Here is a 27,877-nt window from a genome sequence, read left to right as displayed (position 1 = left end):
AACTCTGAGTCCATCAACGACACCCTCGAAGACCACAAGTCAATTTTTTCAATGATGCACTTAAAACTCATATACCTGAAAGGCTACATCAACGCCATAGAATGTAACCATAGGAGTGTCGATTTACCCGAGAGGACCACCACACTAGACAGAAATTCACTCCAAAACCTTATCAACTTCAACCCAAAGTGGCCGAGAAAGAAACACAAACGGCTGACACAATAACCACTTCAGCGCTCCTTCTCACTTCTGAACACCCAACATATATTGCAAATGGCCCCATTCAAACATCTCACGGCCCAATTAAAGAACCACCAACCCCCAAACCACTGACAACAAAGGCCAACAAAAACGACGTGCCTTCTAAAGCTGAAAACAAAAAACCAAATACTGTAAACAACTCTACTGCTCTGGACGACGAGATCATCGTAGTAGAAGACCAGGAAAACCATCAAAAATCAGAGACATAGAGCCAAGATCCACCCAACAGAGAATTTCCCATTTTTGAGTCAACAAAGCAACCATCTAAAATAAATCGGCCACTTAAAAAGCAGTTGGTTTTTCCGACTACAGCAGAAGGTCCACTCTACCCCCAAAGGGGTCAGTGCCCGAACAACCTCAAATTCCCCACTAAAAGAGAGACGGACGGAAGTAATTCCTAAAAAGAACAACATGGTAACTTCTCCTTTGAAAGACCTCACAACTTCCCCCAGGACGGTTGAGGATTTCTTGGCTGTCAGTGACCTGATAGAGCTCAGTGAACACCATGAAGATCCGGACGAACTTTCCCTCTTGGACCAAGTCCTTCCCACGATGACAGCTCAAAGAACAGCCCCAGGGGCCCAAGTCGATCGCCCGAAGTTCACTTCCCTTAACGAGTGCTTCAAAATCTTTAATGACGATAAAACAAGGGCTCCTAGGCCCATATCTGGCAGTGATGAACCAAAGCACAACAAATTAAACCCAATTAGCTACCGATCAAGAGTAAGATCGTCACCCAGACCAATAAAAACTATGAAAGAAACCAGGCACATACCAAATCTGCAGCCAGCTTTCAAAATAGTCAACGGCTTCCATCTGGAAACGGTGTGAATGACCTACTACAGTCATCAGTTCAGGCCCAGGGCTCCAGTCGTGTCAAAAGCCACCACAGACCAGCGGACAGTGGAAAAAGTAGTACGAGTTTCAAATTAAGACAATCATGGAAAACAGAGAATACATCGTCCTGAACAGACGCACAGTGCTAAAGTTACTACAAAGTATCCCTACCTTGCACACACTAAAATCAGAGGACCTCAAAATCGTGGAGCCAAGTCATGAGGGAAGAAAAGCAATATCTGACCTCTACATAACTTCCCACAATGTGGAAGCAATTTTAAAGGAAGCCTCGAAAAACGATTCAGAAAAAGTTTTGAGCTGACAATGACAAAACGACCTGACGAGCTTACATCATTTATGGAGTCAGAAAACATCAAAGGTAAAGTGAACTACGAAATCGAAAACACAGTGACACCCCCCACCTCGACTCAGACCAACCTTCAGAGTCGAGTTACTCCATGAACCATAAAGGGAGCACATTTTCTGGTGGTTCCATGAAAAAAGCTCCACATACACGACTAGCAAGATCTCTGAAATCACCAAACTCAAATACCGGACGAAACAGCCCTTTTAGACACCGCCACTAGGTAGGATCCAGACAGACGACCAGCTGGTCCTCTGTCATCAATTAAAAGGACACCCATGCAGGACTTGCACCCTCGGAGCTCATGCCTGGCCGAATCTAACAAATCGGCCTTCGACTCCAAATTATGGGCATGGATCCCCAAAGCACTGTCAGCCCATCTCTCGTAGCAACCCGCTTACAACCAACCTCGACCTTCAACCTCTGTTTCACTAACACTGGGACCCTGGAACACTAGGGGTTTTTCGCACTTGACGGCTCCAGGTGAAATTGATCTAGGAATGTTCGACATACTTTGTCTACAGGAAACCTGGCTGGTTGACAAGCCCAGCTTAGATGGGTACGAGCTGGCATTCTCTGCCGCTTCCAAAGGAGAAAAAGGTTGCCCTTCTTCCAGCCTATTAACAGCAGTACGCCTAGGCAGTGGCCTCCAGATTAAACGTATATTGTCTGCCAACTCGCTATCCCTGACAGTCTTACTGCAGTGGTCCAACTATGAAAAATCCACTGATGTCTTTCTCACAACTCCTCTTGGGATTATGAACATCTACTGGAATCCTGCAGTAACTATTACCGAAGTCTTCCTGGAGGAGATATCTAAGCAAATCGACAACATTTACCTACACCACCAAGACCATACCTGCTTCTTTGTGGAGACTTAAACGCAACATGTAGACATCTGACGTTGCGAAACAAATCTGGTACCTCACATGCATCCTGCACAAACATGAGGCAAAGCACTGCTCAAGTTAATGGACTCAAGAAACCTCTTTGACACAGCAACCTTGGTACATGAGATGGACAATACTCCTACTTGCCAGAGAGGCTCTCAAACTGCAATCATTGATTACATCTTATTTCTGTCTTGACAGACATTAAAGTCTTGAAATCTACAGCAGGTGACCATAAGCTACTGACTATAAAATGGTCTTCTGCACATCAAAAAAAAATGCCCCACTTCTTGGCAGATTTAGAGTGTAACATCAAGGGAAATCGCTTAAGATTGACTGCAAAAAGCATTTGAGAGCTAACCATCGCCTATAAGGGATCCACACACAAGAGCAAGCAAAACCAGCACCCCTCTACATGCTGACTACAGTGTATTTTTAGTCAACTATAGAAAGAAGCCATCTGCTATTTGAAATAAGAGCCAACCGGGGAGAAAACAAGTCCATCAATTTGGCCCCGTCCTGACAGCTAAAAGGAGAGCAGTACGGAAAGCTAGAAGGCTAGCTGTCTGCAGCAACACCAAAACCAATAAAGATGCAGCATTGGTAACGTCAAGGGTCTACAAATCGTGGCTAAAGAGCTATCACATGACTCTCTATCAAAGCGACTCTGAAGAAATGCTGAGAGAAATTAGTTATCTTAACATGCGCGACTTTTGTCCCTAATTGGAGCGACAGGAAGATCCACAGCGTCTGTACTGTCAAATGGTTTTTCTGAATCAGCTTGGGTAAAGTTCTATACTGACCTCTTTGCTCCTCCCTTACAAACTACACTGCTGACATCAAAGGATTGTGAGGGGCCATGGATACATCTTCACAACACAGAAACCATCAGGTCTACAATCTCTAAACTCAAGAGCACCAGGCCCGGATGGAATCAGTAACAGTGATTTAAAGTCACTGTCTGAAGACTGGGCACTTTACATCACCCTTGTTTTGAAAAGAAGTACAGAACAAAAGGCCTTTCCAACATCCTGGACCTCTTTGATAATAGTTCCTATCTTTAAAAAGGGCTGCAAGGAAAACCCTCGTAACTTTCGTCCAATTGCCTTACTGGACGTCATCATCAGAATCTACGGATCTTTGCTTCTGAAAGAATTCCAAGAGAAAAAGCCATGCAGTTGGCGCTCCATACAAAAATAAAAAAAAATACTTCTCAGGTGAAAATGGTGGCCATAAAATATGGTTGATTTTCTCTCCAGCACACTATTAATTTATATAGGTCAAAAGTGATACCCGCCATAACCTACGGAGCAGAGGCAATGCCGACCCTACTGAAATCCATCTGGCTGACACGGGAAAGCTACTTTTGGAGATCAGTTCTAAACCTCCCAAAATCATCAACGATGATCTTAATCAGACAGGAACTGAACTTGACCTCTCTCCAGGCTATTGTGGCGTGAAATAGTATCATGCTTTACCGGAAGATCCTAGAACCGAATTTACCACCTGTACTCGCAATGATAAACATGGAGCTTGGAAATGGTCGCTGCAAAATGCTTACACGATGGGACCAAGAGTGCAAAGACCAACTTCTAGCGATTCAATGTACTATGGATGAACTAATCCAAAATCCCACAAAAATAAAAAGTTGGACGAAACAGACTGGATTGCCACCTTGGATCTAGCAGCAAAATATAAAATAACATCTCACCTTCCGACCGAGGCCCGAAAACTGAACGAAACCCAGCCATTTCTGAAAAAATATCCAAACCGAAGACTACAGAGCACTTCTTTGAGGGTGAGGCTCAATCTCCTACCGACAAATGAAATCCTGAGGATCAGAGCACTTTCAAACTCAAACAAATGCAGATTATTCGGCAACTTGGCTGTGATTGAATCAGTGCGCCATTTACTACTGACATGCCCTGGTACGTCCCACTAAAGAACTCCTTACTTATTTAACCACCTCGCTTCAGCACAGATTCACAAAGAGGAGCTTTGGTGGACTCGCCTGATTGGCGGTGGAAAGACCACATGGGTGACAACCACAGCGAAAATTCTTCAATTTATCCACTCTACAACCAATGACAAAGGTCAAATTTAACCCTTCTCACCAGCACCTACGATAGGGCTGGGTGACCTTAATTGGGTGAACCTAGATACGGACACTAGGTGAAGCAGCCCCTTTGAAACTCGTTGAAACTCGTTGTCATCCTTACCTTTGTTTTTATTTTAGAATTACCAGATCCTCGTTTTCTCGACATTTTTCATCTTTTGAAAATTGCATTGTGATTAAATCAAGTAAAAAAAACTTTTTTTTTTTTAAAAAAAAAAAAGGGCTGCGCTCGTCTCTGGATATCTTTCCTGTAACTCCGGTCCTGCTCTGTTTCATAGGCAAGTGTGGCTCGGTGATCCCCTTATTTTACTCTAGGCTTCTCTGTGACTTTACGGATGATTTACGATGCGTTCTTATGTGATTTTAATGGGGGGATTGCTCCCGGGTAGAGTGGCAGAGTTCCAGAACCTTTTCCATTTCTAGACTCTGCGTTTGGCAATGCATTGGTGGAACCGTTTCAGGGTTCCAAGCTTCCAACATAGGTTGAAATTTGCTGTGCAGACTTTACCTCTCCTCCCCTTCCCTCTATTATCCACAAATACTCACCTTCCTATGTAGTCTGTTCTTGATTAGGCCATGCTCTGCCCTCATATTCTAAGGGCTTCGGTGTGCCCAGGGTGACTAGTAGCAGTCTCAGGCATCAAAGATACAAAAACAAAAAGAAGTAGAACTGCTACCTTCCAGGTTTTTACCCAATTTTTATCAATAAATGAAACAAATGAAAGTGGGGGAGCCTGGTATAGTTGTACTAATGGATTAAATCCCTAAGTTAGTAACCCATAAGGTCTGTCCAGAAAGAAGAAAGGTCAAATAAGGAAGCTCACACGTGTCAAAGGTTGTGAACATACAAGGTTTATGTTAGGACAAAAAAACATCAAAGAGATACAATTTGAAAACAATGTGTATGAGACAAATTACAATGATCTAAACAACGATTAACTTGGTGGGGTACATGAGAAAATCAAAAAAACATATTTGGAAGCAATATATATGAGACAAATTTCTATATCTAGACAACAATAGCTTAATAAGGTGCATGAAAGAAATGCCCATTCAGGCCTTTTAGTGTTTGCTGAATGGAGAGTATTTAGGCGTGAAATATTCACAAATGATTGTATGGTTCTGAGTTTTAGAACATGTTCCATCTATGATACATGTGGGAATCGAAAAGATTTATTAGACCTGTAGCTATATAGGTCCTGGAGTTACTTAGGGAGATGCTTCTATACAAGGAAGCATCTCATCTTGCTGGTGCCAACGTGGCAGGGGGAACTGGGTCAGCTTGTGAAATACAAATGCTGGCCTAAGGATGTTGGTAAAATGAGTACTAATCAAACATATGGATCAGTACAGCCCCCTTGCACATAGTACACGTTTCGGCGGAAAAATTATCCCATTTGGAAATGCTTCTGAGGGATACATTTTGTTCTGCGTGAACCGCCTTCATCAGGGCGAGTGGGTGGCCCCTCTAGCAAGAAGATAAACATAAATAAAACAAGGAAAAAACAGAAGGAGAGAATCAAAGTCAAGTCCTTATGTGTCGAGACCCTAATTCTTTCTGGACATCACTGGGTTAAATTAGTAACAACAATTAAATTGTGCAACGAACCGAATGTTCGAATTCATAAGAAACCTAAGTTTAGTAGGTGGGCAATCCTAAAAAACAATTACGTAAATGCAAGAATTTGCAACTGTAATCTGTCTGTGGTGGTTGGAAGACATGCCTAACTCACCACAGAAACCTTGAGGTTAATCTCACTGTGAGGCAGGCACTCCTTGTTGGCCGGACCAGTTAAACCGCACCGTGTGTTGCTTGGTTGATGAGAAAATGGCTGGATTTAGTCCACAAAAATGGATAGTGCAGGGAACATCATTCTGTGCAGAAAAAGCAAGAGACAAAACAGTGTCATAGCGCTGTCAATTGCGTGTGCTAAAGAAAGCTCAATGGGTTCTGTAAGTTGTGCTCGGTTAGGAGAATCCTAAGCAATAATGGAGAGGAGTATGTTTGTATTGATGGTATAGTATCTGTTCGTCCCCATGTAGGGACGTTACGTATATGAGCATAGGCAGTACCTGGGCTGGAGGGGGCTAACACCCTAGGTGTGTGAATGTCGCTCATACGGATGTGTGAGGCGGGACTTCATTTGTGCCAGCAGCCAGCCTGGAGCAGACAGCAGCCGTCCCAGGCCGGTTGCTAATTGCTCCTATGTGTATGTCGCCCAATCCGAATTTTGTGGTTGTGTGATGAGCTAATATGAGCTAATAGCTAAGGCCCAGAATTTAAACAAGTACCTGTGGAGTGATGCTGAAGGCACTCCCAAATTGATGCCTGTCTGAACGTAAGTCTCCAGATATCCCAGGCGGTGCTGGAGTGAGCGCTCAAGCGTGCGATGCTTGTAGTCTGGTGGGCTTCTGCAGACTGAAAGTATTCGTCTTGTGGGCGCGTTTATAACGTCCTGGAGGTGTGTGGGAGCTGGCCAATCAGCTCGTAGAACGTGTTGTGTTCTAATTGGTGGATGCATCAGGAATGCGGAACCGACTCTAGAAAATCCGCTGTGTGAATGGGCGGAGTTACCTACTGGGGCCGGTGCTGGGAGTTCAAAAGAGGGAAGACAAAGAGTGGTGTGGAGTCCGAATTGGCCCAGATAGAAATGCCCTGTGCTGTCACTGTACTGTGCTGACGAAGGTACAGGGAGAGGGCGCCTGGGCGTCCAATTTTGCAGAAATGACTCAGGTGGGTCAGAGTGGGCCGGTACTCCAATCGAGGCAGGCCAGAGTCCGCCTGATTGATTGCCCATGTCACGTTAAATGATCGGGGGGCGCTGCATGCGGGTGTACCCTATTGTTAAAAAACTGGACGGTGTGATCAAAAAGTGTCATACCCCGGGTGAGAGCTCTAATGATGGAGCAGGGTATGGAGTAGAGTTTTTTGTATGAAAATTGGAGGTAATTAAGACACGTGAGTGTCTGCTAACTATGCGCTGGTAAGTGACCAGCGTGGCATAGTTAGCAAATTCGTGGATCAGGTATCTTCATTCATGTCTCTGATGAGTGTTTCTCTGGGAAATGCACGGGTAAAGAGTGTAAGGCGGACCATTCTCTCCCTTTTAATATGGGAAAATTTGTTGTTCATTAAGGCCATGTTGTACCGAGTCCAGTCTGTGGATCCACCTACATTCAAGGTCTAAGAGTCTGCCTTGGATGTTGGGGCCATGGCGCACTCTTTCAAGGACCCACCATTTGATGTCTTGGGTGGTGTGCTTTTAAATCAAGTTAAAAAAAACATTTTATTTATTTTTTTTTTAAAAAGGGCTGCGCTCGTCTCTGGATATCTTTCCTGTAACTCCGGTCCTGCTCTGTTTCATAGGCAAGTGTGGCTCGGTGATCCCCTTATTTTACTCTAGGCTTCTCTGTGACTTTACGGATGATTTACGATGCGTTCTTATGTGATTTTAATGGGGGGATTGCTCCCGGGTAGAGTGGCAGAGTTCCAGAACCTTTTCCATTTCTAGACTCTGCGTTTGGCAATGCATTGGTGGAACCGTTTCAGGGTTCCAAGCTTCCAACATAGGTTGAAATTTGCTGTGCAGACTTTACCTCTCCTCCCCTTCCCTCTATTATCCACAAATACTCACCTTCCTATGTAGTCTGTTCTTGATTAGGCCATGCTCTGCCCTCAGGCTTGGTGTCCCAGAATTAATATTTTGGTGTTTGAACTGCGGCATAAAACAAAGGTTAGGCCCAGGCAAATAAGCTAGAAAGTCATTTTGGATTGCCCGAGCACATCTCTGGCCCCTCATATCTCAAATATTGCACAGAATACTACTTTTCCCATTCTCCAAATCTGCTTTCGCTTTCCAATTAAGTACCTGCAACTTACAATAAACCCATATTTTCTACATTGTGAACTAGATTGTCCACCTAACAAGATAGACATGCACCTATGCTATACAAAATTCGACCCCCCACTTTGTCTCCTAACTTTTGTCTGTAGCAGTTATCCCCTCTTCCCATCCTCCTGTGTCCCCTGCTCCTTTTCCTTCTGCAGACGAAGGTCTGGCTGCACCTGCCAGGAGAACAATGGGCAACTCCTGCCCAAGCCCAGGCACTCTGCGACTACTACTGTGCTGATTTGGTGAAAAAGAAATTAACCTAACTTCAAGACTGGTGAAAAAGAAATTAACCTAACTTCAAATCCCTAGGTCTGTAGTCATTTCAAGACTGATGAACATCAAAAGCTGCCATCTGATGTCAGAGAAACAAAGCTCACTCAGGTCAGTTCAGATTAGAAGCAAAGGACAGAAACAAGACATTAAACAGAGCTACATGTTTACTCTACCAGACCAATACTACAGCATCCTGACCGGCCCACCACAGGTGAAGGGTCGAAAGTGATGACTGGACAAGGCCTTCTGGCACTTGGGCACTGCTACCCAGGATTCTGCCACTAGAGATGACAAAACCCCTGCAAGTGTCCTCTACAAACTGCTTTGGTTGGGAAGGGCAGAGAAGCAACTCACCCTGCCCATGGGACTCTGGACTGGATCTCCCAGCAGCCACAGAAGCAAGGAAGCGACGCCTGGCTCTGCCTGCATCTTTGAACTGCCTTGATGCCAGTATGAGCACAATGCTGTGCAAGTTGCCGAAAGGGAACCGCCAGTCATCTCCGACCATGACAGTCAAGCACCTCCTCATCTCTGAGTTTCAATTGATGCTGACACTGAAGCTATGTCATCTCCACATCAGAGACCGACAGAGTCTTCTCGCCTCCCCAATTCAACACGCTGCATGGTCTCCAGCTCCTATGAGCTGCAAGCCGATGCTGCAGCACTACCCAATACTGATACAGGTGAGCCCACTCACCGCCAAAGGGAAGTCTCTATTTCTACACACCGATAACTGACGAGTCGCCTGACACCAAACAAACACCACCTGCCATTTCCCAGGGTCTTCAATCCACAACCCGTCACAACTGCCCACCAGTAATTCATCATTGAAACTGGCCACCACCATTCCCCGAAACATTGCTGACAGCACCCAGACTCCTGATTGGACTCCAGAGAGCATACCTCTATGCTGTTGAGAAACAAAGACAAGAACATAAGGTATTTGCAGAGGCGCAGCCCCCCTGGTCCAGCTAAAAGGACCATAGTAACATTTAACCCCACCATTGCTACCTTTTGAGAGACATAGGGCCTCATTACACGGACGGCGGTGGACCAAGGTGCTACTAGCACTTTGGTCCATGCCGGTAAAATACAGGCACTGCCTTGGTGGAAAGGGGAATTACCGCCCTAGTCCAAGGTTGGTGGGGCGGTAATTCCCCCTTCCCCCATTGCCCTTCCCCATTCCTATTTTTGCCCCATAGGGCATAATGGGAATGGGGAAGGTGCTAATTATGGCACTGCAAATTGCGGTGCCGTAATTAGCTCCCTGGTCCCTTTGCGGGTTGGTTTTTAACGCCTGCAAAAAGCAGGCGTTAAATTCTCCAACCCGCAAAGGGACCTCGTAGTAAGGCGGTAAGGGTTTACCGGTACCGGTAAACCCTTACCGCCGTCCGTGTAATGAGGCCCATATTCATTAACATTGACATTTTGCTGCTGCAATCTTTCCTGAGCACCCATCTCTACAACCCCAGAGTGCCCCTTTATCTAATTTATGTGTTTTCCCTTACATATTTGGGCCAGTAGTGTTTCTATTAGTTGTGTGGATTTTTGTTAGCTTACTTAAAGTTTCTATTTTTATAGAACCTTGGTTGGACATTTGGTACTACCAGACTATTGTAGTCATTTTTAAATATGTCCATTCACAGAGCATATTATAGCCTAGGACCTAGATTTCTTAGAGAGAAATGTGTGCCCTTTTCCCCAGGGCCATAATTACGATTAAAGGACTTGTGCTACTGGTTGTTCCTACTGTCAACAAAACAGGATTTGGAGGCGGGGCTTTCTCATTTCCTTCAGGAAGGCTCTAGACTGACTTCCTTAAATATAATGTGGACCATCTGGCATTCTGGAAGAAAGACACTGAAAACACAGCTCTTCAGATCCTCATTTTAGATTGAGGACACAAGACTTTCGGTATCCTCAGAAAATCACGAAAAAAAAGAACGATCAGGAAAAAAATCCCGATTTTGGCATTTTAAAAAAACGAAAAGGGAAGCGGGGGTTGTGGGGGTGACTTACGCTCCCCTTATTCGACACTAAGGGGATTTAGGGGTGGGGGCATGTCCCCTGCTTCCATAAAAAGGAAAGCGGGGTACAAAGAAAGATTTGTTTTAAAAAAACAGACCGCACGGCAGAAGTTCCGCCCCTCAATGGGGAGGTGGAATTTGCATTGCAGGGAAGGAGCCGTGCAGAGGAACAAGAGGAAAGTGAAGAGCAGGAGGTATGTTTTAAGGGTACAGGGGTGCAGGGTGGGGGATAGCGTGTACGTGATTATTTCATGATGGGCATTTAGAATTCATGATTTTTGGATTCGACATTTTTATCAACGAAATAATCACATGCATCCAAGATTGCGTTGATGATTTTATGAGGGTTGCATGACAATGACACTGTATCTAAAGACCACCTTTTGGGGTGACTGTTCACTTTACAAATGCACATTAGATCACTCAGGCAGAGAAGGATGAGGATTTAGCATCATACAACCCTGAAAAAGAGCCATACATTGGCATGCCCTTCATATATTGATGGCAGTTCAAGATTTATTCTGGGATAACCTCTCCCACCCTCCTGGCACGTACCCTGCACAATGGCCACCGCAGTGTCCCCTGCAGTAGCACACAAAGGATGGACCTCAAACAGCACAGGGAGTCCATAGCCATCGGCAGGGTCATACCCACAAGGACATTCATTGCAGGGCAGTAACCCAGATATCTGCCTGGCCCTGCTCATGCTATATCCTCCCCACTGTGGCCAATTAGTAACCCAGATATCTGCCTGGCGCTGCTCATGCTATATCATCCCCCCTGTGGCCAATTATATGATTTCATTAGCAGCCTGACAGGTGCACAGTCAAAATACAGAATACTAAAAATAGAGGTAACCTAACTTTTACTAAAGAGAACCAAGCTAAAATGTAAGAAAGAAAAATAACCCAAATGTAATAATGAATAAATAATATTCAATAAAACTATAAACCGATGAGGAGGGCAGGGAAGACCTAGAGGGGTACTGTGATGGGTGCTGGACACCACAAGCTTTAAACAATATTCATCAAGTTACATCACTTACAAATTATGTAGGGTGCAAGTCTCTATAAAATGCACTGCAATAGGCACTTGAGATGCATGCAAAGTGGAACGGGCTAACAGCCGATAGTAGAGACTGCACCAACCTAATGGCACCTTTTCCAAGCCAAATTCATGACCAGAGCCCTGAAACATCATTTGAAATTGTGATTTGTAATTGATCTAACGTGATGAATCTTGTGTACAGATTGTGGTGCCCACCCACGTCACAACGCTTTGGTTCTTTCCTCATGCCTGGGCGGGGGCATATAATGTTGTTGTTTGAAGATATAGAGCATATCACAGATAAAAGAGCAACGACGTAGGGTGTCTCAGCAGTAGAGGCAAGTCCCATAATAAGCCTCATTAGAGGGACCGGGCAAGCCACCACAGGTGGCGATCCCCTGAAAAAGATCAAACTAGAGTACGTTACACGTAAAGAGATTAACCGTGCAGTCCATGCTGTGAAACTAGGGAGGCATTATCGGGCTCAGAGAATCCCCTGTGGGCTCCGTATACCATAGAAGGGTCATTATTCCTGGGATGGTAGAACAGAACCAGGATAGGAGACAGTCTATGGACCACAGAACACCATGTGCCCGAGGGCAGCTTTGGTGACATTGGCTGGGGCCGTGACCGTACTCTCCGGAACGTTACCCAGAAGGTTAAAGTTGTCGAGGAGACAATAGTTTTTCCCATGAGGTTGGCATTCAATCCTGGTTTCTCAGATTGATCTTTGCCGGAGGACAGTCAACAGTGTGCAGCGTGTATACCACCGTACGCACTGTCGTAAAGCTTCTGTTAGGATAACTGTTAGGCGAGGATCCGTCGTGAGGTCGACCCAATACCTTGTGGTGTGGGGCTCGGCTCCTTTCATCTTTCCCACGAGATGGGAATGGCAATAAACCTGAGTTACAGGTAAGAGCAATTGGCTTATTTCCATCTTGCTCTCCTGCTGATTGGAGCGTTCCTAATATACACATTTCTACTCTCAACCCCTCCAAGTTTATAGTGTCTAAGGGTTTTTTTGACTGACATTCTAAATGTGAAACTGGAAGATGAGGATTTAAAGCAGGTTGATATAAGGTTACTTAATAAGGGAATGAGGCGCACCGCGTTTCCCACACCTCACAGATCCAAAAGTACTGAGGGCAAGACTATGTTGCTAGTAGCTATGATAACGGACGTGGTGCCATGAATTGACACCAGAGTTTACCGTCTAGCATGACTTCTCTTTAATCCGAGTAACAATTACTCAGTGGCTGTGGAAATCAGTGAGATATGAGCTATTTCCCATGCAGACTATGGGATGGAGAGCAACTAGCAGCTGGCTCCTCTCAAGATTCTCACCAGAAACCTCAACTCTCTTCCTTGCAAGGAAAAGCACACTATTCTGTGGTTAGTGTGTGCCAGTACATACCAGGGCTGAACCCTGAGACTTATTTTTGGCATATGTATTTGGAGGGAGACCCCCACAACCGCCCCAATGCCACTCAGCCTTTTTTATCTACTTACCCACCCCTCACATACATATGTGGCAAAATGGGGGTCTTGAATTTCTGTATTTTGGGCTTCCATTTTTTGGGAATTCTCTATTTTGATATGATCCCTTTTCCGCCACTGGCACTCATTATCTCAGCTCAATTGTCATGAACAGAATATGCTTTGAACATTTTCCTGACAACTTTACTTAATTATTTCTACTTTAACTGTCAATTAGATGCTGAGCGCCAATCTCTTTGGCGGATGGCTGACGGACTGCAAGTCTCCAGCTCATTGTTGCTCAATTAATGAGCCTGATGAGAATGCCAACCCTACAGCATGAATGTATTAAAGGTGTCGGGATTCATGCTAAACAGCCGGCATCATTCCTGATGTTGCAGCGCAGCTGCTAGATAATGACAGCTATCAGCATGGTGGGCGGTGCTGTGTGTGTAGCACACAATGCCGGTAGCCATGCAGCCACTGCACAGACGGGCATGTCCATTAGCTCATTTTCGTTCATCGAGTGGGAACTGCTTGTTCTGGTGCAGCAGGCAGTGGTGGATGGCCGTGCACTTTTGCAGATGCGGCGAGGGTGATGCCAAGCACATGATGGGCCTTGCTGAGCACTTTTTCTTTGCAGTTCACTGGCATGGAGCGCATCACTAAACAGGTTCATGCCAGGGGGCAGACTCAGTGACTGGTTCACATACTATAGCATGTGTCTGTGGCCAACGACTACCAGAGGCGCAACAAACCTACATTTGGGGGGGGTCTAACTGATGATGGGAGGGGCCGCTTCAGGAAATGAGTGGGGCAAATTTGGAGGCACCGCCCCCACTGTTCTACACCCAAGGTCTGTTTGGGGCACCAACTATCAAATAGTACATTTTGAAGCGCAATGTGGAGGTAGGCGATGGAAGCCTTTCTTGAAAGTAGCAGCTTGATCGTTTGACTGCGTTTGTTCAAATACATTTTTCTGCACAAACACAATCAAACTTTAACAGTGCAGGGAGAGGGCAGTGAATATGACGACTGGCGTCATGTTTGTAACCTGGAATCTTATGTGCTTGTCTGCCCATTTAAGCCCTCATTCCATCCTCTGGTGCGCTCACATGTTTATGTTCCAGCTATGTGACTTCCGCCTTGATTTCTAGTTTGTGTCCGAGTCTGTATGTTCCTTTTGGAACTCTCTGGTTAACAGGTCTTGTGAGGAGTTCTTGACAATACCACATCTGTATGCTGGCCAGTCGGGTGCTGCACACTTGTCTAATCTGAACTCTTTAACTGGAGTAAGGGCTGCAAGGACTGGTGTATGAGATGATTCCCCTTTTAGAGATTTGTCACGGCACATTTGACTCTCTCTTACATTAGTCTGAATGGAATGCCTCCACCTCCCCAAAAGGGAAGCCATATGGAAAGTCATGTGTGGTATTTTCGTATTCCCTCAGTCTGGTGAAGTTCATTCTTCATACAGTAAATTGCATTTGGGGTCTGTTTCACTTTGGTATTTTGTCTAAGGTTTTGCTATTTTGAAACTGCTTGCTGCTTCTTCCGCTCTGTGATCCTTATTCCTATGCCTGCTTGGTTGTTCCTAATTCTCTTTTACTGTAAAAGTGTCCATTCCCTATTTTGTTTATTTGCATTTTTGGTTCTTTGGGGTCATTAGTCCGTTCAGTTTAGCTGTTTGGGAGCATCGTTGTATATATGTTATGTGAATTTATGTATCTATTTCTGCATAGATTTAGACAGTCTTGTGTTGACGGTTTGAAGGGAGACTCTGGGTTTTGGTCGTGTATGCATGTAAGCTGTTTGCATTTTAATTTGTTTGTTATGCATGTTCACTATTTGGCTTCATTTATTATGTATCTATTTGGTGTTTAGGCAGGTTGGGGTGTCAATTTGAGATAGACATTGCATAAGGTGTGTTGGTTTTATCCGCAAGTAACATTGATATTTAGGTTAAGTACTTGTTATTTTGTGACATATTGCGAATTGTGTATATTATTATATAGAGCAAATGTTATGTTATGTTACATGATTTATATTGCGCACCTGGTACGCGAAGGCTAATGATAAGTTAGCTTGAGAGTTATGTTTGGGTGGCGTACACCTATTTATATTGAATGAGTTTTAGTTGCACGAAAAATTGTTTTTTTCATGGTATACCTTTTGTAAAATTAATACTTGCGTGGTACTCCATGTCTTACAGCTTTACTCAAATATTGGAAGGATAGAATGCATCTTTTTGCAGATAGGCACAGAATTCTGAAGGGTGGTTGAGAATAGGTTTCGATTTGTAAATATTGTAACTTTTGATGGGCCTATTTTTTGTTGGGCTCTTTTCAATCAATATGTTTATATGTCTTTGTCTTTTGTCTTGATGTTTGTTTGCTTAGGGGGGTTTGAAACATCCTTTGCTCAGATGCATTTTTTTATCGCTCCTTTGTATTTTGCTCTGAATAGTGTAAAGAACATTTTATTTGGGGTACTGTGGTATTATGTTCAATTCATGATGATCATTGAGTTATGGTGATACGGGAATACTTACGATAGGAACTTGGAACGTCAAAGGTTTGAAGTGCCCGTTCAAAAGGAAAAATATTTTGTCCAGAATTTGGAGGGAAAGAATTGATATATTTCTTATTCAGGAGACTCATTTTGAAGATGGCACTGGAAACACTTTTACTAATTCTAGGTACACAAAAATATGGTTAAATTGTTATACAACGAATTTGAGGGGAGTTGGGATTCTGATTTGGAGGGGTTTCGGTGTAAGTGTGGATAAGGTAGCCATGGATGATGCAGGCCGAATCATCTTAATTGACTTGAAGCATGAGGATAAAGTCATTACTGTTGGCTCTGTATATGGCCCATGTGCAGCAGGGGAATTTTTTTGGCTCTCTGACCAAACATCTGTCCGATATGAGAGGGGAAGTAATTATTTTAGAAGGAGATTTCAATTGTATTTTAGACTTTAGACTAGATAGGTCTTCGACATGTTCTTTTACTGGTCGGAAATCTAGCAGAGAATTTCGAGACTTCATTGAGACATTTGATTTAATTGACTCCTGGAGGTGTTTGCATCAAGATATAGAAGAGTTTTCATTTTATTCCCCGGTTCATGACTCTTTTTCAAGGTTTGACTATATTCTTGCTTCAGACAGGTTTGCTGAGACTATAATTGAGGCTAGGATGTGTGAACGACATATCTCAGATCATTCACTAGTTTTGGTTAAATTGCATTTGGATCTGCACAAACTGGATTCTGACAGATGGAGACTAAAACCATGTATCTTAAAGGAAGAGGGTGCTTTGTCATCACTTCGCAATTCTATATATAATTATTTTAAGGCGAATAAAGACTCTGCTAGTAGCCTAATGGTGTGGGATTCTTTCAAAGCCTCGATCAGGGGTGAATTAATGAATTGGGCAGCTAGAGTGAGGAAGAAAAATTAAGCAAAAATAAGGGATCTAGAATTGGAATTAGGTAAACTGCATTCTGTTTATGCGCGTACCGGAGTAATTAAAGATCATATGAGGATGAACGGGGCGAGGGAGTTGTTACGTTGCGAGACTGATTTGCAAGTTGATCGTGGTGCATTTTATTCCAGACAATGCTTTTGGGAGAAGGGGGAATGTGGGGGTAAATTGTTACCAAACAAGTTACTTGGCTTCTGTGAGAGGTCTTTTGTTCAAAAAATAAGAAATGAGTCCGGCAGGATTTTACTGAATAGATCAGAAATTAGTGAGCGTTTTCACTTATTTTATGAGTCCTTATATACTGAGAACCATGATCCTTTGGAAAGTGAGTTTGAAGAATTTTTTAATAAGATTGATTTTCCATGCCTCTCTACTGAAGCTAGAGAATTCCTGGATGCTCCAATTTTAGTGGAGGAAGTTTTAGAGGTCATAAAGGGTTTACAGACTGGTAAATCACCTGGCCCAGATGGGTTACCGACTGAATTCTATCAAGCTTTTGATGAGCAGGTGGCACCGGAACTATGTGATCTCTATAATCGGTTTTTAATGGAGGGTACTTTGTATCCTTCAATGAGGGAAGCAATTATATCTGTGATTCCTAAAGTGGGGAAAGATGCTTCAAAATGCAGTAACTATCGTCCGATATGGCTTCTAAATGTAGATATGAAGATATTTACAAAAATTCTGACTACTAGGTAAGATAAGCATATGGGTGATCTGATTGATAAAACCCAAGTGGGATTTATGCAGCAGCAATACGGTTATGATAACATTATGACTTTTTTTGATATTCTAAATCTCTCCTCCGCCAGATTGGAGGATTTGCTATTTATATTCTTAGATGCTGAAAAAGCATTGATAGTATGAATTGGACTTTCCTAAATTTTACTTTGATGAAGATGGGTTTTGGTCCTCTGTTTATAAATGCTGTTGGAGGTTGCAGCAAGGCATTAGTTCTAGGATTTGGGTTAATGGGGCTCTCCCAGCTTCTTTTAGATTGTTTAAGGGAACTCGCCAGGGGTGTCCCTTATCGCTTCAACTTGACTCTCAAACATTTTTTGATATACATTCGGCAGTCTTGTGATCTGTCAGGTTTTAGGTTGGGAGAAATTGAAGTTAAAATCCTGGCTCATGCAGATGATGTTGTACTTATTGTAAATAATCCTTAAGTAGAAGGTGTCATCTTAAGGATGATTGATGAGGTGGGTAGACTCTCGGGTTACAAAATTAATTGGGAAAAATCAGTTTTGTTCCCGGCTCGAGATACCCCGGTACGTAGGCAATTATTGGGTTGGTATTGTAAGTGGAAAAATAGGCAGGTGAAGTACTTGGGGGTTTATTTGATGAGAGATATGAGAGGAATGGTTGAACTCAATGTTAAAGTTCTAGAGGTTTTGAAGAAGGACATTTGTAAATGGAGCAGACTTTCGTTGACTTTTTGGGCAAAGATTAATGCTATAATAAAACTTTGGGCAAGAGCACCATTTTATGTACTTCAATCAATTCCTTTGAGATTCACGAAAAAAATGTTGGGTCGTGTGGATTGAGTCTTTCAAGATTTCTTATGGGGTCTAGGGAAAAGACCTAGAATACCTCGGTATTTGATGACCAGGAGTGTAAGCAATGGGGGCTTTGGTTACCCAATTCTTGAAAACTACTATAAGAGCTTTTTGATAAAAAAAAATTCAGTTGTTTATTCTTCTATGAATGATTTAGGAACTCCAAAATGGGCTAAGATAGAAGACTATAAAATGAGACCTTTCAAAATTGAATTTTTATACTCATTGAGTAAGCTGCCTAGATCAGTATCTCAATTAAAAACAGTGCTTGCTACTAAAGATGCAATCTCATCACTGGTTGTAGGGTGTGGACAGGGAATTTGCTTGTATGAGGAGGCTTCCATCTGGCAAAATCCAGGATTACAGATAGATAATAGAATGTTGTGTTGGAGAAGTTGGATCAATAAAGGTGTATTGGTATTGAGAGATGTCTGGTGTGAGGAGGGAATGTTATCTTTTCAGTATTTTAAGAGGAAGTATGCACTGAACAATCGTGAGCTGAAGAGATATAATTTGTTAAAAAATGTTGATTCAAGAGAGATTATTGATGATTGATGAACCTTTGTCAAAGAGACCGGAGTGGTTTACTTTTCTTTCTGCTGCTTCTCGAGTAGTGTCAAGTTATTTAAGACTCTTCCCGATAGGAGTAAAAGTTAAAATGTCATGGGATAGTTTACGGACGCCGTGGTCCGAGGAAATAGGTGTGGAGATTGCGATGAAAGATTGGGAAAGTTTATGGAAGATTCCGGTTAGAATGAAAATTGATTTGAATCTGCGTTACATTCAACAGCGGATCCTGGGGTGTCTTTTTTGGACCCCAGATAGGATGTACATATTGGGATTACAAATTGATGATGTATGTTGGAGTTGCTCCAAGGAGAAAGGGACTATGCTTCGTATGTTGTGGGAATGTGTGAGGGTTAAGAGTTTCTGGAGTGATGTTTTGGATAGGGTTGACTTGGTTTGGAATATGAACTTCCCAAGAACACCCTTGGTTTTACTTCTGAAATCTCGGATTGGTACACGCCATCTGAGTTTTGTGACACTATGTTGGGTTAATAAGGTCCTTTTGGTGGCGACATAGCAAATTCTGCGCCTTTGGAAAACACGGGAAAAACCATGTGTTGAGGAATGGATAGTACAGTGTAACGCTCACTTGGTATCCACAGGGACGCCACCCGATCTGGTTGGACTGCCTTTGACCCGGATCCTTCTTCCCTGGGTTCCCACTCTGCCAAGGATCTGATCTGGAATACAGGAGTTTTGGATTAGCCCACAGTCTCCTCTTCTCTGGGCCCACCTCCCTCGTGAACCCTCAGACTCCCCGTAGAGCCTTTCTCCCCTTGGATTCGGATATGGTGTGCTCTCCGTCCTGCAACTCTGTGCAATGGTGCGTTGTGGTTGGGGCGCTTAGCAGCCGAGTTGCTTCACTGGCGTGGGCTCAGTCCTGCTGCGACTCAGTTGTTCAGGTAAGTCTTTTGCTTGGTTTATTGGTCCTTGATTGTTATTGCCCCTGTTAATGTCTTGTATCTCCCTAGGTGCTGAAGAATGGCGGAAGCGCCGAGCAGGCTGGGACTAAGCCTGAGATGGTAGGTGACTGCGCAAAGCGCGGCGCTATGTGTGCTTTGATGATGTGCTAACCTGTTCTTCTCCTTCACAGGTCGCCGTGATGTTGCAGATGATGGCTGGTCAATGGATGCAGAGCGGTGAGAGGAAAATGTCCGGCTCCACCATCGAGTAAGTCTGCGGCAGATTGATGGAAGGCCAAGATGCGAATAAGCCCACAGCGACTTCTGTTCAGGTAAGCGTTTTTGCGAATCATGGTTTAAATGAAAATGAAACGCTTACTAATATCGTCTGTCGTTTCCTTTCTTCCCTTCAGGTCGATTCCAGAGGGAGCGTCTGCCGTGATGCTGGAGGTGCAGGACACTGGAGTGAACAACAGATGCTGGATTCTCGCAGGTAAGGATTAATAATGCTGTTCTGCTTCTTCTCTCCACAGGTACAGGCCCAAAATGCAGAGATCAGACCTCGGTGAACGTCAAGCTGCGAGTGCAGAGGAACGTGAAGCGTGTTCTGCAGCTCTGGCGTGGCTTTTATAGTCTGTAAGCATCCCAGGTATCTTCAGGCCTGACCACACCCAAAAAGCTAGACCGCATGGTTCATTTCTGGAACTGAACCATGTGGAGGCATCCATGTTGTGCTAGTGCCATTGGGGATTATGGCTTCTCTATTAATAACATGAGCCTGGTGCCAAAAGAGCCAGGCCAGACTCCACAAGAGTCTTTGGAAGCATGATTGGGCCCTTGGGGCCCCGCATGAGTACTGTGATGTGGTCCTGGGGACCCGAATGTCAGGACCAGGGGCTGTGGTCGTGACAGCCAGGTAGAGTTGCTTTCACGTTTTGAAAAGATCAAATTTGACGCATTGAATAGAAAGGAATTTTATGAGGAGCAATGGGGTGTATTTAATTAATTTAATATATGAATTTGATTTAAATCAATATCGGAGTGAATAATTTGATGGAGGGATTATTTGTTTGTCTTGTCTTGTGTTTTGTGTATTTGTATGTAATGCTTTGATCATTTTGGTATAGTGTCATTTCACATGAAGATTGTTAGATTGTTGCTGATTGCATGTTGGTAATCTTCGAATTGTTTCTGTTTTTGTCTGTGCTGATTTATTGGTATTCTGATCATTTTTGTTTTTTCAGCTGATGATCTCTGTGTTGATGGATTGTTACTGTTTGGAAAACTTAAATAAAGTTTGAAAAAAAAACTTTAACAGTGCCAGTTTCAGGAAAGGCTTCCCTCACCTCTCTGCCTAACAAAATGCAAGTGTGCACATCCAGGGGTGCAACTAGGCTAAGGTTTAAGTGGGGCTAACCCTTCAAATGTTGGGACAAGTGCTAACTTCAGGGGCTGTGGGGGAGGGGCACACTTATTTGTGTGGGGACCATCTAACTTCTTTATGCATTCTAATGAGACTATTCTAGTGCAGCTTCAATGCAATGTCCATCCCAGTACTGAAACAGGAGTCTATCTAGATACCAATCTTACCATGACTAAACATATCGGTGCCCTCTCCTCTGCCACAGCCTACACAGCCAAACTCATCGCACTCAGCCACCAATTCCTTACCCTAGCTCGAGCCCTCATACTCTCCAAACTTGATTATTGTAATATTCTCCTATTGGGAACCACAAGCACCAACTTGGCCAAACTGCAACTGCTACAAAACAAAGCCCTACAGGCAGCCGTAGGATTAAAAAGAAATGACCCTATCTCCCATGTTAGGAGAGGAGTACACTGGCTACCCATCCAAGCTAGAATCCTATTTAGGTCACTGATCATCACACACAAATGTATCACCAACGACGCCCATGTCTACCTCAATAAATGTGTCATCCAAAAAAGCGCAATTAGATCCCTCAGATCAGGTTCCAGCACTCACCCAATTGTCCCAAGATTCAAGAATTCTAGGGCACGGTGGGCAGCTTCCCAGTAGCCGCACCAAAGATCTGGAACTCCCTTCCCATGCACATTAGAAATGAGCCTTCCGACCAGCGCTTTAAGAGACTTACCAAAACATGGCTCTTCAATAAATTGTAACCACTAGTTACGTCAGTATGTCACTCTGAGCACAATGCCTCTTCAATGCCTCTTTAATCTTCTGTAAATAACAGTTTGTATAACAGTTTGTATAATAACTTTTCCTGTACCTCAATATGTACTGCCTGTACTACCTGTACTGTAACTAATGCTGTATCACTATCTGCCTGTATGGTTTGAACTTAGTAACCAGACAAGCACTCCATGTAACCTACGCCGTGATAGCTCTGGGTTTGGGCGTGTATTAAATGCTATAAATAAAACAAGCAGTTAACTTTAAGTCTGAATGCAACCACTTAAGGACTGCTGTGAGAATGAGCGGTCTCCTATCCGCTCTCTATCCTTCCAATCACTCCCCTGGCATGCAAGTACTAAACCCACCTCATCCATTCAATCACAAATCCAATTGCCTAAAAATGTATTCATCTGAATGCAGGTGCAAACAAAGACATGCTTTACGTAGCCACGGTTTCCACAAAGCACTTCAAGGGACCAGACCTTGGGTTCTCAGCATTTCATAACATATCCCCAAACCCATTGAAGAAGATCATCACTCAAGACTCAGGTGCTTCTGACCTGCACCCCCCTGTCAACACCGTAACCCCTGCAGCACATCACAAACTATGCCTTTACATTCCATTCAAAGCTTACATTAGATTGCAAAACCACTCCTTCTTCAAATAAAAACAGTTTGCAAGTGAGCAGGCAAGTTCAAGTAGACTCAGAGCTGCATCCTGTGCCAAGAAAGTTGTTTGTTCGTGTTAAAAGCACTGTATTCAGAAGGACTCTTCTCCAATGAAGGGAAGCACAGCACACACTGATAACTGCAGCTTGCCAGTAAAACAAATATCTCTGTTTTCAAGGGAGTTTTGCCACCAGCTGTGTCTGGGGTGTCAGTCAGCAGAAACTGTACACTCCTAACTAGAGGAAGAACACCATTGAGCAGATCGGGCTATCTACCCCTCCCCCAGCCTGACCTACAGAGCCGTGGCCGGACAGAACAGGAAGGACACCAAAGTTAAACGGCTTCGCTGACGACACAGTCACCGCCACTAGCAACTGATGGTGGACAGAGGAGAGAACAGCTATACCTGGCAAGTCAAAGGAAAATAAGCCCCCACTGCTGAGTACATAGACTTCTAGACTAATGACCTGTAGTTATAAAAGATAGAATACACCCTCACCCTTTGTGCTGCCAGCATGGGTAATTACAAAGTTTGACATTTAGATTTTATGGTACTAAAGCAGAAGCTTTGTATTTTTGTGGTAATCTTGGAACTGAAAAGCCTGCGGTAGTCAGGTGTTGGAGTCCCGCAGCCCTCTATGGTGATCCTCTCTCCATTGCTGCTGCCTCGCTGTTCGCCCCTCCCATCTGCTGCCTGCCTTCAAAAGTTCCTGGCCTCCCCCGCAAGCGTGACGTCTGTGGGAGTCAAGGGTGTGGGTGTTGCTGTCCCGCAGCGTGTTTGCGAGCCCGCAGGGGGTTTTCTGTGGCTGTAGCCACCCACTGCTTCTACGTGCCAGCTCCGAAGCCAGAAGAGTCACAAGTGAATGCAATCGAAAGCTGTTCCTACTCCTGGGTGTGATGCTCCGTCCTAGCGAAGGACCAACAGGGTAACACTTAAAGCCGGAATTACTGCACCCCTGCAATATTGCATAGTATCACAAGACTCGAACATTGAAATACTAAGACCAGAGTTTGTGTCATTATGCCGTACGTTTTAGCTACATATTTGGGCTTTCTGGCCTCTGTCACCGCATCTAACTGATTGATACTCATTGTAACTCACCGTGACAGCATGTCTTGCACAGGAACTTATCCAGGAACTTCCTCAAGAACCTATGGAGGAACCTCTCCCTGTATTTGGACATGGGCTTGGACTGGGATTGGCCTGGTTTGAGACCCAAAAGGAAAATGTTGTCCCTAAAAAGTTCTTGCGAACCCTCAAATCCCAAAGCCTCTAATAGAAATGGTGGCTACGGAATTAAGAGTGACCCAGCAGACACAACGAGTATTTATACATAAAATGAAAGGGGGAACATTCTATTTTAAAATATATCTCAAATAATATGAATTTGCTTAAAAATATTGACCGAAATAAATATATTAATTTATAAAAATAGAACTTCAAACTCTGTGATTCCTATCTATTAATTAACATAGTTTTAATGGCAATTCTTTAATACAATGTCTTGCAATTATCAAACGTGTTTGAAAACAACGTAATTCAAAATGTATTTAACTGATATAATTATAAACATGCCAGATAGTGACGCCTACTGACAAAGGGCAGTAGTGTCACTCAGCTTTGTATTTATATTAGTACAAGGAAGAGATCTGGTCGGGGGTTTGGAGAGCCCTGTAGAGCCCTGGCTCAAGGGCAATATTTGGAGACTGACGGGGCTGAGCTCTGGCTAGCCATGGCCCACTTAAAGTCCTGCTTGAAGTGCTTGCTCTGCTTCCATAAACATACAGCAGCCTCCTGGAATACCAACTTTGAAATGTAACAGGCAGGTGAGGGGGACGTTGGTCCCTGGTGATGTCAGTACAAGTGACATTACAGGTAATGTAATCTCAGAATATGACCTGAAGGCGCGCACTTGATGATGCAGTGGCTAAGCCTGTTTTTGTCAATGATACTCTGCTTCCCACCAACACTGAAAAATCGATGAATTAATCATAATCTCTTACATTGAGCTGGGCATACCTACCAAACATTGGTGGCGGGTCCAATGCTGGTTTGCAACTGGCTGACCACTTCCATACTGGGACAGATTAAAAATGATGGTGTGGCAGGCTGCACAGAATTATGATAGTGGTTATGATTAATTCAAAGCCTTGCATGCATCACTTGTGTAGTGTAATGTTAAGTTCATTTATACCGCGCACCGCTGCCATGTTCATGGGCTCCAGGCGCTCAAGTGCAGTGAGACCACCCAAATGGCAAAGGTTGTGTCCTGCGTTGCATTCCACAACAGTTTCATTTTACTCCACGTTCTGCTCCAGGAGTACTTTTCTCATTTACAAACCCTTATTTTTTCACTCAGCCTTAAGAAGGTAAACCCACAGAATAGTTAATTTTAATATTATTTGGAAGGCACCTCACTTGGTTGATGCACCTGCTGCAGTGATCTCTTTGCAAGCTGCAGCTCACACGTTTGTATGCATGATGAGTCAGCAATGTATTCAATCCATCTGAGGATGATTAAATGAGTAACATTAAATTGGCTCATGCCGTCCAGTCTGGGGAATGGTGGGGAAGCTGCAAACAAACCTGCTAATGGGCATAAACCCGTGGGGAGATTTCCTCAGTCCCCCAGCAAGCATCTTCGCTGGTGGAAGGGTGGTGAACAACATTCGTGCTGGCAGATTCCTTACTCAGTCAAGGCTCGGGCAAACTCTCAGCCAACCAAAACTTGAAGTACTTCATGAGAATCATGGGTCAAAATGATCAAGCTTAGGGGCAATTCAACCTGCAATGTACTATATAAACGATCATTCTGTATCCTTCTGCAGAAGTTGTATTGTGTCGGTATAAAACACAGGGCGCCGAGTACCATACTGCAGTGTGGTCCAGAGCCTAACAACCAAGAGTCACAAGCATCTCTCATGAACCAACTTGTGATGTCTTCAACATACAAGTGCGATAACATCAACTACTCTTCGAACATACCCAGCGAGTTTTGTGGTTTTACCGCCTATGATATCACCATACTTAATTATCATTGCCACATGTAGTGACAGTGATTTCGCTGGTCATTTAGAGTCCTGTGGCCTCTCCAGGTATATTGCTGGTAATACAGGATGTGGCGATACCACCATTGTAAGTGGATGCAATACCTCCACTTACAAGCAGTCGGTTTACAAACTGATAATAGTCTAGAGAAGCAGAACAATCAGCAGTCCAAAATTCTGTCTGTTTTTCTGTTACCCCACTTCTGCTAATGAGGCCCTTTGAAGGTGCTTGAAACAGCTGTGCATCTCATTGATGTAGCATGATTTAAATACAAATTGCAGTCCTAAAAAAACTAAGCATACAATAAATAACCTCGGCTGGTGGTTTTCATTTTTTTGGAAAATGTGCTACCATATAAAACTAAAACTGAGATCATAATATTCGGATCTAAGACAAAATGGACTAAAATCTCACAGCATACATCTTGTCCCAACATCGTTTTCATCCAAGGTAAAGAAACTTGGATGTGTCTGGCAGGCAAATTTAAGCTGTAATCTACAGGTAAATGAAATTGTAAAATCTGTTTACTACCACCGTAAATTGTTAAAACCTTTGCTACCACTTATCTCAGATAAAGATCGTCCATTGATAGTTGGTTCATTAGTACATTTCAGATGAGACTATTGCAATGCCCTGCTAATGGGAATTCCAAAAGGTCAAATCCAACGTCAGTAGGTTGCTCAAAATGTAGCAGTAAGGCTGGTCTACCCCTTGCCCAGACGTTTGGCCATCTCTCAGTTTCGGAGAAACCTCCATTGGTTACCTTTACAGCAATGGGTTTTGTTGAACACCCTATGTCTACTTTTTAAATGTCTCCACGGGACTGCCCCTATATATCTTTCCTCAAAGATGTGTTCTCATCACCAGATCGTTGCCTACAATCCTCAGGACAACACCTTTTCAGGGTCCGGCTCCTGGGGCGATAGACAGGTTTCCTGTGCAGGCCTTTGTGCTTGGAATTCCTTGCCACATGATCTTCGGAAAACTGAATCCTTGTGTGAATTCAGGAAAGAGTTAGACCTTTCTCTTTGAACAATGGTTCTTGATAAATCTGGCTTCCTGGTCCTTATCCTTATATCACCTTCGCTCAGGTGATATAAGGATAAGGACCAGGAAGCCAGATTTATCAATGGATCTACGCTATATAAATGAAAAAATCAAATCATGTAAGTTACATTTGGGGGGGGAGTTGGAATACAGTGTTAGCAAGATGAACAGCAAAGATGGTTAATTTTTAGAAGCTAAAAACAACAATGTTAAGATATTACCTGATGCACTTGTAAGCAGGCTGCTTGAGCCAACATGCATTTAGGCTCTGGACCGTACTGCATGATGGTACTCGTCACCCGGTGTTTTACACTGGCACAATACAACGTCTGCACAAGAATACAGAATGATCATTTTAGTTTGTTTTATCCCTTCTCCCTCTTCCCCACCCACCCCTTTGTCTTGATGCGCCTCGAAACACAATTTTGCTGTTTAGTGAACATTAGTTACCATTAAATAAATAAACAGTGTGGGGAGGCAAGTGGGCATCTCATTGTGAGCTGTTAATGGCCCTCCTTCACACAGAGGATCATCCCGTCCATCCCCCATTTCCCCCCTAATCCCCTCTCAGCCCCCCCCCACCCCAGAAAGGAATCATTGTGGGCTGCAGCCTGCCGAAACAAAGAAAAGGTTACAGCCCCGGGCTCTGAGCTCTTAGGTTGCGTGCCCAGTGGGTGAAGGGTATGAACAGAAGTAGTGGAACTATGTTACCTGCTGGTCTGCCCCCGTACCCCACAAACACCATTGCCACGCCCCCTCCCACGCACAATACAATCCCTCAAACAAGTACGTGCCTGCTGTTTAAGGGAATGTTCAGCAGTGCACTGAAGTGCAAGCTTCAAATGCTTCCTGCACTTTTATTTTAAAATCGAAACCATACCGGAATGTTTTCTTTTTCAAATAAAGGTATAGGTACAGCTCCGAACCGCTTCAGCCACTTCGACCACTGTGCTCCCCGCCCCCTGCATGTCCCAGGTAGTTGTCGCCAATGACAGCCTCACTGAGGAGTTCTGGCACTGGCCTATTGAAAGTGGGGAGCAGTGGGGAGCAGTGGGGAGAAGTTCTCCTGCAGTCTCATTAAAGTGCTCAAGTCCTACTGGAAAGTGCTAGATCTTGCTTTTTTGTAGAGTCAAAATGAGCTTTCAGTAGCACTGGCATGACAAGGAGTACATGAACAGAGCTTGTTGTGACGCATTTATATATGTCATGGTGTTCCCTTTTTGTTGTCGTTTGAGGCGGCAATTTGGCAGTGGAATGGC

The 27,877-nt window shown here is 43.8% G+C and overlaps 1 protein-coding gene across 2 annotated transcripts in view; it reads left to right on the top strand.

The window, feature by feature from the left end:
- The window catches only part of CACNA2D2 (calcium voltage-gated channel auxiliary subunit alpha2delta 2), a 2,156,122-nt gene that overhangs the window by 2,083,945 nt on the left and 44,300 nt on the right, over positions 1-27,877 (top strand). The gene's annotated exons all lie outside the window — the stretch shown is intronic.

Source organism: Ambystoma mexicanum, chromosome 2p, assembly GCF_040938575.1.
Source record: "Ambystoma mexicanum isolate Mex_15411 chromosome 2p, UKY_AmexF1_1, whole genome shotgun sequence".
NCBI classification, from domain to species: Eukaryota; Metazoa; Chordata; class Amphibia; order Caudata; family Ambystomatidae; genus Ambystoma; species Ambystoma mexicanum.
This window is presented reverse-complemented; position numbering and strand designations above follow the sequence as displayed.